Source organism: Oncorhynchus gorbuscha, unplaced genomic scaffold (assembly GCF_021184085.1).
Source record: "Oncorhynchus gorbuscha isolate QuinsamMale2020 ecotype Even-year unplaced genomic scaffold, OgorEven_v1.0 Un_scaffold_2455, whole genome shotgun sequence".
Classification (NCBI taxonomy): domain Eukaryota; kingdom Metazoa; phylum Chordata; class Actinopteri; order Salmoniformes; family Salmonidae; genus Oncorhynchus; species Oncorhynchus gorbuscha.
This window is the reverse complement of record NW_025746964.1, coordinates 54735-66645: the sequence shown is the minus strand read 5'-3', so window position 1 is coordinate 66645 and position 11911 is coordinate 54735. Positions and strand designations below refer to the sequence as shown.

Genomic DNA, 11911 nt, shown 5'->3' with positions numbered 1-11911 from the left:
CCCCTCCTCCCAGCGGCCGGGCACAGCCCTGAATCCTCCACCCCCTCATCCCAGCGGCTGCCGGGGCACAGCCCTGAAATCTCCACCACCTCCTCCCAGCGGCTGCCGGGGCACAGCCCTGAAACCTCCACCCCCTCATCCCAGCGGCTGCCGGGGCACAGCCCTGAAACCTCCACCTCCTCCCAGTGGCTGCCGGGGCACAGCCCTGAAAGCTCCACCCCCTCCTCCCAGCGGCCGGGGCACAGCCCTGAAAGCTCCACCCCCTCCTCCCAGTGGCTGCCGGGGCACAGACCTGAAACCTCCACCCCCTCCTCCCAGCGGCCGGGGCACAGACCTGAAACCTCCACCCCCTCCTCCCAGCGGCCGGGGCACAGACCTGAAACCTCCACCCCTCTCCTCCCAGCGGCTGCCGGGGCACAGCCCTGAAACCTCCACCTCCCAGCGGCTGCCGGGGACAGCCCTGAAACCTCCACCTCCCATCAGCCGCCGGAGCACAGCCCTGAAACCACCACCTCCTCATGGGACCTCCTCACCTATGTTTGTGTGGGCCCGTGGGTCGGTTCAGCCCACCCCACTCTCTACTATGTGTTGGCCTGGCCAGTGGGTTTCCTTTTATTACATTGAGAAGAATGACGGAGAAAAGATGTTGAAATTGCTTTTCCCTGTTCAGTTATATTTTGAGTTCTGGACTTGACATCATGTTTTATTTGTCACCTGTCTGGATGATTTGGTCTAGGAATTCTCATACGATGTAGACATGATGATGAAGAGAATGGATAATAACATTTATTTTGTATGTCCCAAATATACAGTCTAGCTTGAAACAGTTTGTTTGGGGATTCCTGCTGTTGCAATACACTGAACCTGTAGACAACTTCACAAAACGAGACAGGATTCTCTGATGTAGCCCCCACTTGGCAGTGCTGGATAGTTGCTCACACACTACTGTTAAGTGCAGGAGTTACCGGTGTTTTGAAGTTGTTAGAAGCTATCGTACTTGGATTGGACATCTGTAGATACTCTACAGTAACTGTTAGGTTGCATGCACCAAATGCTGACTATCACAGGGTCAATAGTTTGCCAATTTGGTGTTACTTTTACTTCTGAATACATGTTTGTTTGTTTTTTAATGTGGTCTCTTACACATGATTTTGAATACATAGGCAATTTTGTAACTTTTTGTTTTATTTTGGGAGGAGTCTTATCACTTGCAAAAAATCGACTTCATAAATAAACAATTTTAAACAGGCAAATATGAATAGTCCTTTATCATTGTATGTTTTCTGTTCTTTCTGTGAAATGTACAGACATTGATGCTGTTGAAACCCTGGGAAATATATGCATGGTTAGATTGGTGTAAAAGCAACACAGACAGATGAATTTATTTCAACTAGCCCAGCCTAACGTATTATGTAATGGAGTCTAAACAACAAATGTTTTCTATTTTATTTAACCTTTATTTAACTAGGCTAGGCAGTTAAGAACAAATCCTTATTTGCAATGACTGCCTACCCCAGCCAAACCCTCCCTAACCCGGATGACGCAGTGCCAATTGTGCGCCACCCTATGGGACTCTCGATCACGGCCGGTTGTGATACAGCCCGGGATCAAACCAGGGTCTGTAGTGACACCTTTAGCACTGAGAGGCAGTGCCTTAGACCACTGCGCCACTGAAGCTTAAATTCACTGGCACTAATGCCATGGAATTTGTAAAATATCAAATAGTTTGGAACTTGCAAACAGATTTAACTGAGAATGAGTACTTTGGTGTTCAAGTTCAAGAAAGGGTAATTAATTGGGTTACTCCGCATTTTATTTGTCTCATGGAAAAAAGCCCAAAAATGTTTCCCACACAACAGTATTATACATTGAGCATTGTTGCATGGTGACCTATCGCCACCTTCCTACTGCGTTGATACCAGGCTATATTATTATTGATTTCCACTACTGCATTGATAACAGGATATGTTGTATTCTGTTCTATGAGTGATTTCAGCTGTTCATGTGCAGATTGAGATTTTAAAATAAAATTCACTAATTGTCCTAAAATATGTTATATTGGTTGTGGGGGGAGAATCTGTAATTGATTGAATAGCCTATAATGTAAGGTAATATTCTGGTACCAAGGAAAAGTCTACTATATCACTGACATCACATTATTAGTGCATACACTGTACTATCTAAGCCCCGGATTGCTGACCCTCTCCTATTGACCATTGAGAGGCTTTGAAGCCACCATATTGGCTCTCCCCAGTGGGAGCAGTCCTCCATAGGAATGAATGTAATTCTACAGTATTTAAATTCAATGTTTCAAGGAAAAAATGGCATGTATTTGTTTTTTTTTCTTGTAGTGTGGACAGTAATGGTACTAAAAAAACTGGAAATGTTTTAATATATTTTTCATTTTGTATTTGTATGTTTAGCTCACATAATATTATTTAAAAGTATGTATGAAGATGTCTGGAATAGAATAAAAATGTCACAAACGAATGTTGACATTAATACATGCATTTCTATAGCTACCAAAATAAAAAGTACAACGGAGAAGGAATACCAACATGGCTTCAATAAAGCGCTCCCTGTTAGGCATCCAGAGTTTATACACAACATTGGAATGCACATCGCACACATTCAGTGGCACCATTTGACATCCGCCACTGCTCGTGTTAACATTTGACATCAACTACAGTTGCATTGTTGCCGCTCAGTGAGTGTCTGCGCGAGACAGGGGTCGCCTCCGGGCGGGGCGGAGACTGGCAGCTCTTCAACAGAACATGTGAAGTTACCTCGGAAGTTGCTCAATTTACTACTATCTAATTATTCAAAATGGGGAAGCTGGTTGTCATATCACTTTTTATTGCTGCTTTATCAGCATTTCTTGGAGAGAGAATTATTAATTTACGGTAGGCTGTGTTTATGTAGTTGTAGCTTTTTTAGCTGGAATAAAATCGAATGCTAGCTGTTATAGTAGCTAGCTAGCCAATTTAGTGTTTTTGCTAGCAACCTCAAAAAGCTGTTTTGTTGACAGCAAGCAATATAAGCCAACTAACCTGTTTTTCTATTTAGCTTTCCTTTATTAGCCAGTGCTTTGTTACTGAGTAATAATGGTTTGGGTTATTTTCACTTTTCTGAACTTATAAACTGCTCAAGTTACAGTAGTCTGAGGCTATACTAAATGTGATAGCTGACTCGGCTATATTTATGATTGTTTGTACATAGACACATAAAAATGCCCTAAGTCATAACTACAGTGTTAAAATTGCAGTGTTATTCTGGAGTTTGAACCATTTGAAGGGATGTAACTATGAACCTTATTTTACATGTTGCAGGAAAAGGACTCTTGCTTCCAGAAAGCTTGTCCAAACCCACCTCCCAAACTGCCATCCAATCAAAAGCCTTGGTACGTACATTACACATGAATGTACAGGACATCGGGAACTTTAACAGTGCTGTCATGGATATAAAAGGCATGCCTTTCCATAAGCTCTATGCCACATGTTCAATGGTATTATATGAAGTAACTGTACAACGTTATTTGCCTGTAAAGCCACATCTGAACACATGTGATCTGATTTCTGACAGAGTACGGATCAGAGGACCTCACAATACTTCCCAATGGACTTGCTATTATTAGCACTGTGAGTTACAACATTGACTTGGCCCTATATGAAACACGCAACATAAAAAATGTATTAGGCTATCAACATATCCTAATATTAATCTTAATATTATTGGAATTACTAGGGCTTGAAGGATCCTGTATTGCCATCCTATTCAGATGACCCTGGAAAGATGTACACCCTTGATATGAGTGAAGATTCTAGGATGAAACCAGTGGAGCTCCGCATGGGGAGAGGCTTTGACCTGGACTCCTTCAATCCACATGGAATCAGTGTATACACAGATGAGACGGGTAAATAAAACCCATAATCTGTGTCACAAATGGCACACTATTCCCTATAGGGCTCTGGTCATTAGTAGTGCGCTATATGGGGAATAGGGTGCCATTTTGGGACGCAAACAGGTTTTGAAATGCATCTGCTGCTCTTCCCAATCTTCTCTCGTGTGAAAAGAGAACTGTCAAAAACACAAGACGGATCAATTGATTGAGCTGAGTCTTTTCTCCACTTTCCAGATAACTCAGTATACCTGTTTGTGGTCAATCACCCTCAACAGAAAACACAAGTGGAGATCTTTCTGTTTGTTGAGGAGGACCACTCCCGCCCCAATCTATGAAAACCGTAAAGCATGAATTCCTTCACAGGTATGCAAGAGCTAAAAAGTCATGTCATTGCTTCAAACCAATTTGGTTTTGTTACCTAGATTGTCGGTAGAGTTTCATATTAAAAGTGCTGAAAGTGTCAATTACATAACAATATGGAAATGTAGCTATCCTCTAAACTTGGCTACTCTAAAGACTGAGAGTTTGAGAAATTAGGGATATTTTGAACTGAGCACAAACTAGTGCCATTTTTGTTTTGTCATGTTGTTATGCATCCAGCAGTTCTTTAATATGCCATTTAGAGGTAAATAGTGATTTAAGTTGATCTGTGGTTTTCTCTTAGTGTGAATGACATTGTGGCTGTGGGAGTGGAGAGCTTCTATGCCACCAACGATCACTATTTCAGTGGAGGCACTCTGAATACTCTGGAGTTACTTCTGGCTCAGCCCTGGTCTAACGTTGTGTATTACAGCCCTGAAGAGGTCAAAGTAGTGGCTGAGGGATTCTACATGGCCAATGGCATCAACATCTCACCTGACAAAAGGTACAATAATTATATAAATAATGTATTCAACTTCTATAGCGCTATTCAAGTATTCAGTCCCGTGTAGTTCAGTCCCGTGTAGCTCAGTTGAGCTTGGCGCCAGGGTTGTGAGTTTGATTCCCATTGGTGACCAGTATGACATTTTTTTTTAAAGTATAAAGTACTCAAATGTATGCACTCACTACTGTAAGCCGCTCTGTATAAGGGTGTCTGATAAAATTACAATTTAAAAAATAATGACATGACACAAACAATTTCAAAGCGCTTTGAGCACTGTCCTGTGTACACACAGTTCAATAATCCTGTCCATATGGGCAGTCAAACCTGTTACGTGTTTGATTATAGAGTGGATATCACATGTTGACACGATAAGGTCTGTTGATGTAACTAATGTGATGTTATGTAACATAGAACTATTTATGTTTTCATGTAGGCACATATATGTGGCTGACTTATTTGACCACAACATACATGTTTTGGAGCGACTGGAAAGCAATGGTTTGGCCCCAGTGAAGGTAAAATATAAGGAATGGCAGATTCGTTTTACACCTGGTAAATAGTCAAATGGACTATTGAAACATGCTGCTCTGTTGAAAGCCTAAATCTGATGTGTTTATTCTCTCCCATTGCTTGTGTATCTGAATCCAGAATAGGCTCTTTAAAACTCATTTCATGATATTATTATTTTAAAAAGCATGAGCTGGTGCACACCCAACGAAAATTATTCAGTGTAGAGGTGCTGACTAACGGCGAATAAACTGTCTAAATATCGCACACCGAATATTTATAAACTCCCAGTAATTTATTGGGTAAAAAAAACAACGTTTTGGCATTCACTGTGTCCTGAAGAAAGCACCCTGAAGAAGGCACCCTCTGCTCTCAGGCACCCTGAAGAAGGCACCCTCTGCTCTCAGGCACCCTGAAGAAGGCACCCTCTGCTCTCAGGCACCCAGAAGAAGGCACCCTCTGCTCTCAAGCACCCTGAAGGAGGCACCTTCTGCTCTCAGGCACCCAGAAGAAGGCACCCTGAAGAAGGCACCCTCTGCTCTCAGGCACCCTCTGCTCTCAGGCACCCTGAAGAAGGCACCCTCTGCTCTCAGGCGCCCTGAAGAAGGCACAGTGATGCCGAAACGTTAGGTGTTTTACCCAATAAATTACTGGGAGTTTATATATATAGAGTGTGTGACTCTTTATTTTTATAGCTTACGTGATATTATTCTTTGTAAACCAGGTCGTGGAAGTGGGCTCTCTTGTTGACAACATTTATGTTGACCCTGAGACTGGCGACTTGTGGATAGGTTGTCACCCTAATGGCTGGAAACTATTTCGAAATGATCCTGAGGATCTTCCTGGATCTGAGGTTCGTACACCTGCCGTGTGCTATTGAAACTTCCTGAGTGAACTGCTTTCTGGATCATATACCAGCAGTGTATCTCTGTACTATACACCAACATTGTTTTCACATGTTCACGCCTCTACTATGCTATAGGTAAAAGCTGCTGGACTACAGTACATTCCAACTACTGTACGAGAGGAAACACACAAGCGCAATGGACTTAGAGTGGATATGGACTGGACTTAAAGTGGTCTTGGAGTGGACTTGGGGTGGATATGGACTGGACTTAAAGTGGTCTTAGAGTGGACTTAGAGTGAATATGGACTGGACTTAAAGTGGTCTTAGAGTGGACTTGGGGTGGCTATGGACTGGACTTAAAGTGGTCTTAGAGTGGACTCAGAGTGGAGTTGGAGTGGTCATGGAGTGGGCATGGACTGGGCTTGGAGTGGACTTGGTGGATTTGCAGTGGACATTGAGTGGACTTAAAATGGTCTTAGAGTGTACTAAGAGTGGACTTGGAGTGGACATTGAGTGGACTTGGGGTGGACTAAAAGTGAACTTGGGTGGACTTGGACTGGACCTGGCGTGGGTGTCTTTCTCTGTAATGCTCACTGTCTGGTATACATCTACATTTCATGATATTGTTTTCACAGGTGATTCAGATTAAAGACATCCACTCTGAGAAGCCAGTGGTGACCCAGGTCTATGCTGATGATGGCAGTGTGCTCATAGGATCCTCTGTAGCAGCTCCCTACGGAGGAAAGCTTCTCATTGGAACACCTACCAGAAAGCCTTGGTCTGTGATCTAGCCATGGTAGACCAGTAGCCAATGCTCTATGTATAAAACAGGCTTCCAACGTGGGTTGTGGTTGGAAGAGTGCAAGTGTGCAACATACTGAATGTTGCAGATGGAAATGCAATGAATAGAGTTAACAAGATTCCTTACTCTATATGACAGGGAGGGATGTCTGTTCTGCATAATATACATGTATATCTAGCTGAAAGTTCCTCAATGTTGTGCCATACTGAATTCTGCCGTGGCCTGTGGGGTTCAACTTGCCAAGTAAAAAAAATATTTTTAAGTTGATTCATTGCACGCTCTGTCCAATCACAGGAAGTTAGATTTGCAATAAAGTTGACAAAATGATATGTCAAAGATAACGCTGGTGCACTGAACAAGACCTGTAACGATACATAGTAATGTTGCAAGTGCCACATTGTATAAAAGTTGATAAATGACAGGAGAAATGACTTGATAAGAATAATCTGACTGTTAAGGACCCTTTAAAAAAAATGCTTGGGCCTAAAATATAACTGCCTGTAGCTCAGGTCCTGAAGCAAGGATATGCATATTATTGATACCATTAGGAGTCTAGGTGCAATTCTGATTTTGGCCACTAGATGGCAGTCGTGTATGTACAAAGTTTTAGACTGATCCAATGAACCGTTTCATTACTGTTCAAAATGTTGTTTCAAGTCTGCCCAAATGTGCCGAATTGGTCAAATGACACAAGTACATAACTATAGAGAACATACAAAAATGATATGATAATAAAAAATGTATGTTTTTGTTGTTGTGCACTCTCCTCAAACAATAGCATGGTATTTTTTCACTGTAATCGCTACTGTAAATTGGACAGTACAGTTAGATTAACAAGAATTTAAGCTTTCAGCTTTCTGCCCATACAAGACATGTCTATGTCCTGGGAAATGTTCTTGTTACTAATGAAGAGGGTTAAACCAAGGCCTTATACCTTTTAAAGGGTTAATAAATTATGTTATGATACACTGTAAGGTCTCCTCTCAGGAGACCTCTGTGTGTGTGTTAACCTGATTTTGAGTGATGTGACCTTCAGACATCAGAAGGCGTCTACATTCAGACTCCTCCTGTCTGGATCCCACTGTGGTTATCTGGTTTCTGAGAACACAAGGCTGTCACAGACCTGATAAAACCAGCCACCTATCAGAAGATGCTTACACGGTTTCGGTTAAACCCACTTCTGAGCTTTTAATTGCTGATAAGATGGTTACTGCTGTCAGAGGGAGGTTAGATTTATTAAAATGTTGTTGCCAGGAAACTCATGCAAGGAGGACTGGGAGAGGCTCTATGAGTTGCAGGATGTCTTACACATTTTGCAGAACTTGGGGACAACTATCATGTACTGCTATACTGTACTCTGTACCAACTTCTGCCTACAATTGTATTACTAAAATGAGTATTTTAATACTTAAACTAAGTCTGTGTTTCCTTTCCATTACTAATGTATGTTTGATAATTATATAGACCTGATCCTCTGTTGAAGTTTGACCAACACTTACAGCGTCATGCTAATCACATTAGCGCTCTTTATTTCAACTGTCCGTGGGGGGACCGATCCCATAGAGGCAGTGGTGGAAAAAGTACCCAATTGTCATACTTGAGTAAAAGTATAGATACCTTAATAGAAAGTTACTCAAGTAAAAGGAAAAGTCTCCCAGTAAAATACTACTTGAGTAAAAGTATAAAGTATTTGGTTATAAATATATAAGTATCCAAAGTAAATGTAATTGTAAAAATATACTTAAGTATCAAAAGAAAAAAGTAGAAGTGTAAATCGTTTCAAATTCCTTCTTTTAAGCAAAGCAGACGGCACCATTTTCTTGTTTTTAAAATGTATGGATAGCCAGAGGGCACACTCCAACACTCAGGCATAATTTATAAATATGCTTTTGTGTTTAGTGAGTCCATCAAATCAGAGGCAGAAGGGATGACCATGTGTTCTCTTGATGAGTGCATGAATTGGTCATTTTCCTGTCCTGCTAAGCATTCAAAATGTAACTTTTGGGTGTTAGGTAAACTCTATGGAGTAAAAAGTACATTATTTTCTTTAGGAATGTAGTGTTAAAAGTTTAAAAAAATATATATAAATAGTAAAGATACCCCAAAAAACGACTTAAGTAGTACTTTAAAGTATGTTTACTTAAGTACTTTACACCCCTGCGTAGAGGTTAAAGTCATGTTTATCTCACTGATTTGACATGGAAAACAAGTATTTGATATGTTTTTTACCCTCTTTGTAAAGTGAACTAGATTCAGTTGTAATGTAACTGAATATTGTTTTCTTCACAAGTGTGTTAACTTCTTTACATTAAATGTGGGCTGCTAATTTGGCATGCAAGTCTCAACTGTTGTTTAGTTGTCAACTCATTTGTCTGAAAAGCAGCAAACAAGTGATGTGGACAATATCATCATCATGAACCCGGGGCTCACAGTTTTTGGGACTGCAGATTTGACCTCCCTCAGGAATTGCTAAACTACAGCTCGCCCCATGGTTCAACTGTGCAATTACACTCTGCCTGTACACAACACACCCACATTTTGCTGACGGCTTTCATAACCTTTGACCAAGGAAAGAGTTTGTCTGCCATGAAGTGGGTGCTTGTTACCATCTGCATTGCTGCATTTGCAGCTCTTTTGGGGCAAAGACTTCTTAAATTGAGGTAGGCTGCATGGTTGCTGAACATTTTAACATTATAGGGCATGTGTATCTTCTTTGGAATGTCTTCGGAATCATGCTACATTTCCTGATCCAGAGTTTACAATATTGACCTGATTGGCAGTGTCAGCAGAGGCCTCAGACATTAAAAGTGATATGTGAAAAATAGTCTTTTAGCAACTTTGTTTGTGAACTACTTTAGGTGAATTGAGCAGTGGTGTGAGTGAGAGTGTCAAAGCTGAATTCAGAATGATCTGTATTGCTCTTTCTTTCACACCAAAGTAATATTAACCGGGTTCTATTTGCAGTGAAATAGCCCTTGCCAACAGAGAAGTGCCTGTAAACGCCTCCCCAACTGTCACCTATTAAGAATATAGGTATGTCTGAACCAGTCCATTAAATTGTAATCATATTGACATTATAACAGTTCATGCTTTAATTAATACAGTGCCTTGCGAGAAGTATTCGGCCCCCTTGAACTTTGCGACCTTTTGCCACATTTCAGGCTTCAAACATAAAGATATAAAACTGTATTTTTGTGAAGAATCAACAACAAGTGGGACACAATCATGAAGTGGAACAACATTTATTGGATATTTCAAACTTTTAACAAATCAAAAACTGAAAAATTGGGCGTGCAAAATTCTTCAGCCCCCTGAATTAATACTTTGTAGCGCCTTTTTGCTGCGATTACAGCTGTAGAGTTAGCAGGGTATGTCTCTATCAGTTTGCACATCGAGAGACTGACATTTTCCCATTCCTCCTTGCAAAACAGCTCGGCCTCAGTGAGGTTGGATGGAGAGCATTTGTGAACAGCAGTTTTCAGTTCTTTCCACAGATTCTCGATTGGATTCAGGTCTGGACTTTGACTTGCATTCTAACACCTGGATATGTTTATTTTTGAACCATTCCATTGTAGATTTTGCTTTATGTTTTGGATCATTGTCTTGTTGGAAGACAAATCTCAGTCCCAGTCTCAGGTCCTTTGCAGACTCCATCAGGTTTCTTCCAGAATGGTCCTGTATTTGGCTCCATCCATCTTCCCATCAATTTTAACCATCTTCCCTGTCCCTGCTGAAGAAAAGCAGGCCCAAACCATGATGCTGCCACCACCATGTTTGACACTGGGGATGGTGTGTTCAGGGTGATGAGCTGTGTTGCTTTACGCCAAACATAACGTTTTGCATTGTTGCCAAAAGTTCAATTTTGGTTTTCATCTGACCAGAGCACCTTCTTCCACATGTTTGGTGTGTCTCCCAGGTGGCTTGTGGCAAACTTTTAAACAACACTTTTTATGGATATCTATAACAAATGGCTTTCTTCTTGCCACTCTTCCATAAAGGCCAGATTTGTGCAATATACGACTGATTGTTGTCCTATGGACAGAGTCTCCCACCTCAGCTGTAGATCTCTGCAGTTCATCCAGAGTGATCATGGGCCTCTTGGCTGCATCTTTGATCAGTCTTCTCCTTGTATGAGCTGAAAGTTTAGAGGGACGGCCAGGTCTTGGTAGATTTGCAGTGGTCAAAAATCTTTTTGTATCCAAATCCGGCTTTAAATTTCTTCACAACAGTATCTTCGACCTGCCTGGTGTGTTCCTTGTGCTTCATGATGCTCTCTGCGCTTTTAACGGACCTCTGAGACTATCACAGTACAGGTGCATTTATACGGAGACTTGATTACACACAGGTGGCTTGTATTTATCATCATTAGTCATTTAGGTCAACATTGGATCATTCAGAGATCCTCACTGAATTTCTGGAGAGAGTTTGCTGTACTGAAAGTAAAGGGGCTGAATAATTTTTCACGCCCAATTTTTCAGTTTTTGATTTGTTAAAAAAGTTTGAAATATCCAATAAATGTCGTTCCACTTCATGATTGTGTCCCACTTGTTGTTGATTCTTCACAAAAAAATACAGTTTTATATCTTTATGTTTGAAGCCTGAAATGTGGCAAAAGGTCGCAAAGTTCAAGGGGGCCGAATACTTTCGCAAGGCACTGTACATATAGTATAGTTCTTCTATGTTTCACATCGGTGTGAGATAGATACCAATGTAATGTTGAAATAGCCTGTTCTACTTTGAGCCTGTTCCAGTTATTCCAGTAGGCTCAAAATAATGAGTCTTCTCAGTATGTGTGAGATCAGGCTGTATAACCGCTAGTTGGGCAAGTGTCAGGGCTGAAGTTCATTAGACTAATAGTCCAAGTATCAACGTGTCCCAGCATGCTTTGTTTGGTGTCATAATGATGATGTTATGTTTAATGAAGGCCTTTGGCCAATGGGATAAAAATAATACATTGATATAGGCTATTGCTAATGTTTGTGGACAATC

The 11911-nt window shown here is 41.1% G+C and overlaps 1 pseudogene; it reads left to right on the top strand.

Annotated features, from left to right (window-relative positions):
* Positions 1-2655: 2655 nt before the first annotated feature.
* Positions 2656-7616, top strand: LOC124025807 (annotated as a pseudogene).
* Positions 7617-11911: the final 4295 nt, after the last annotated feature.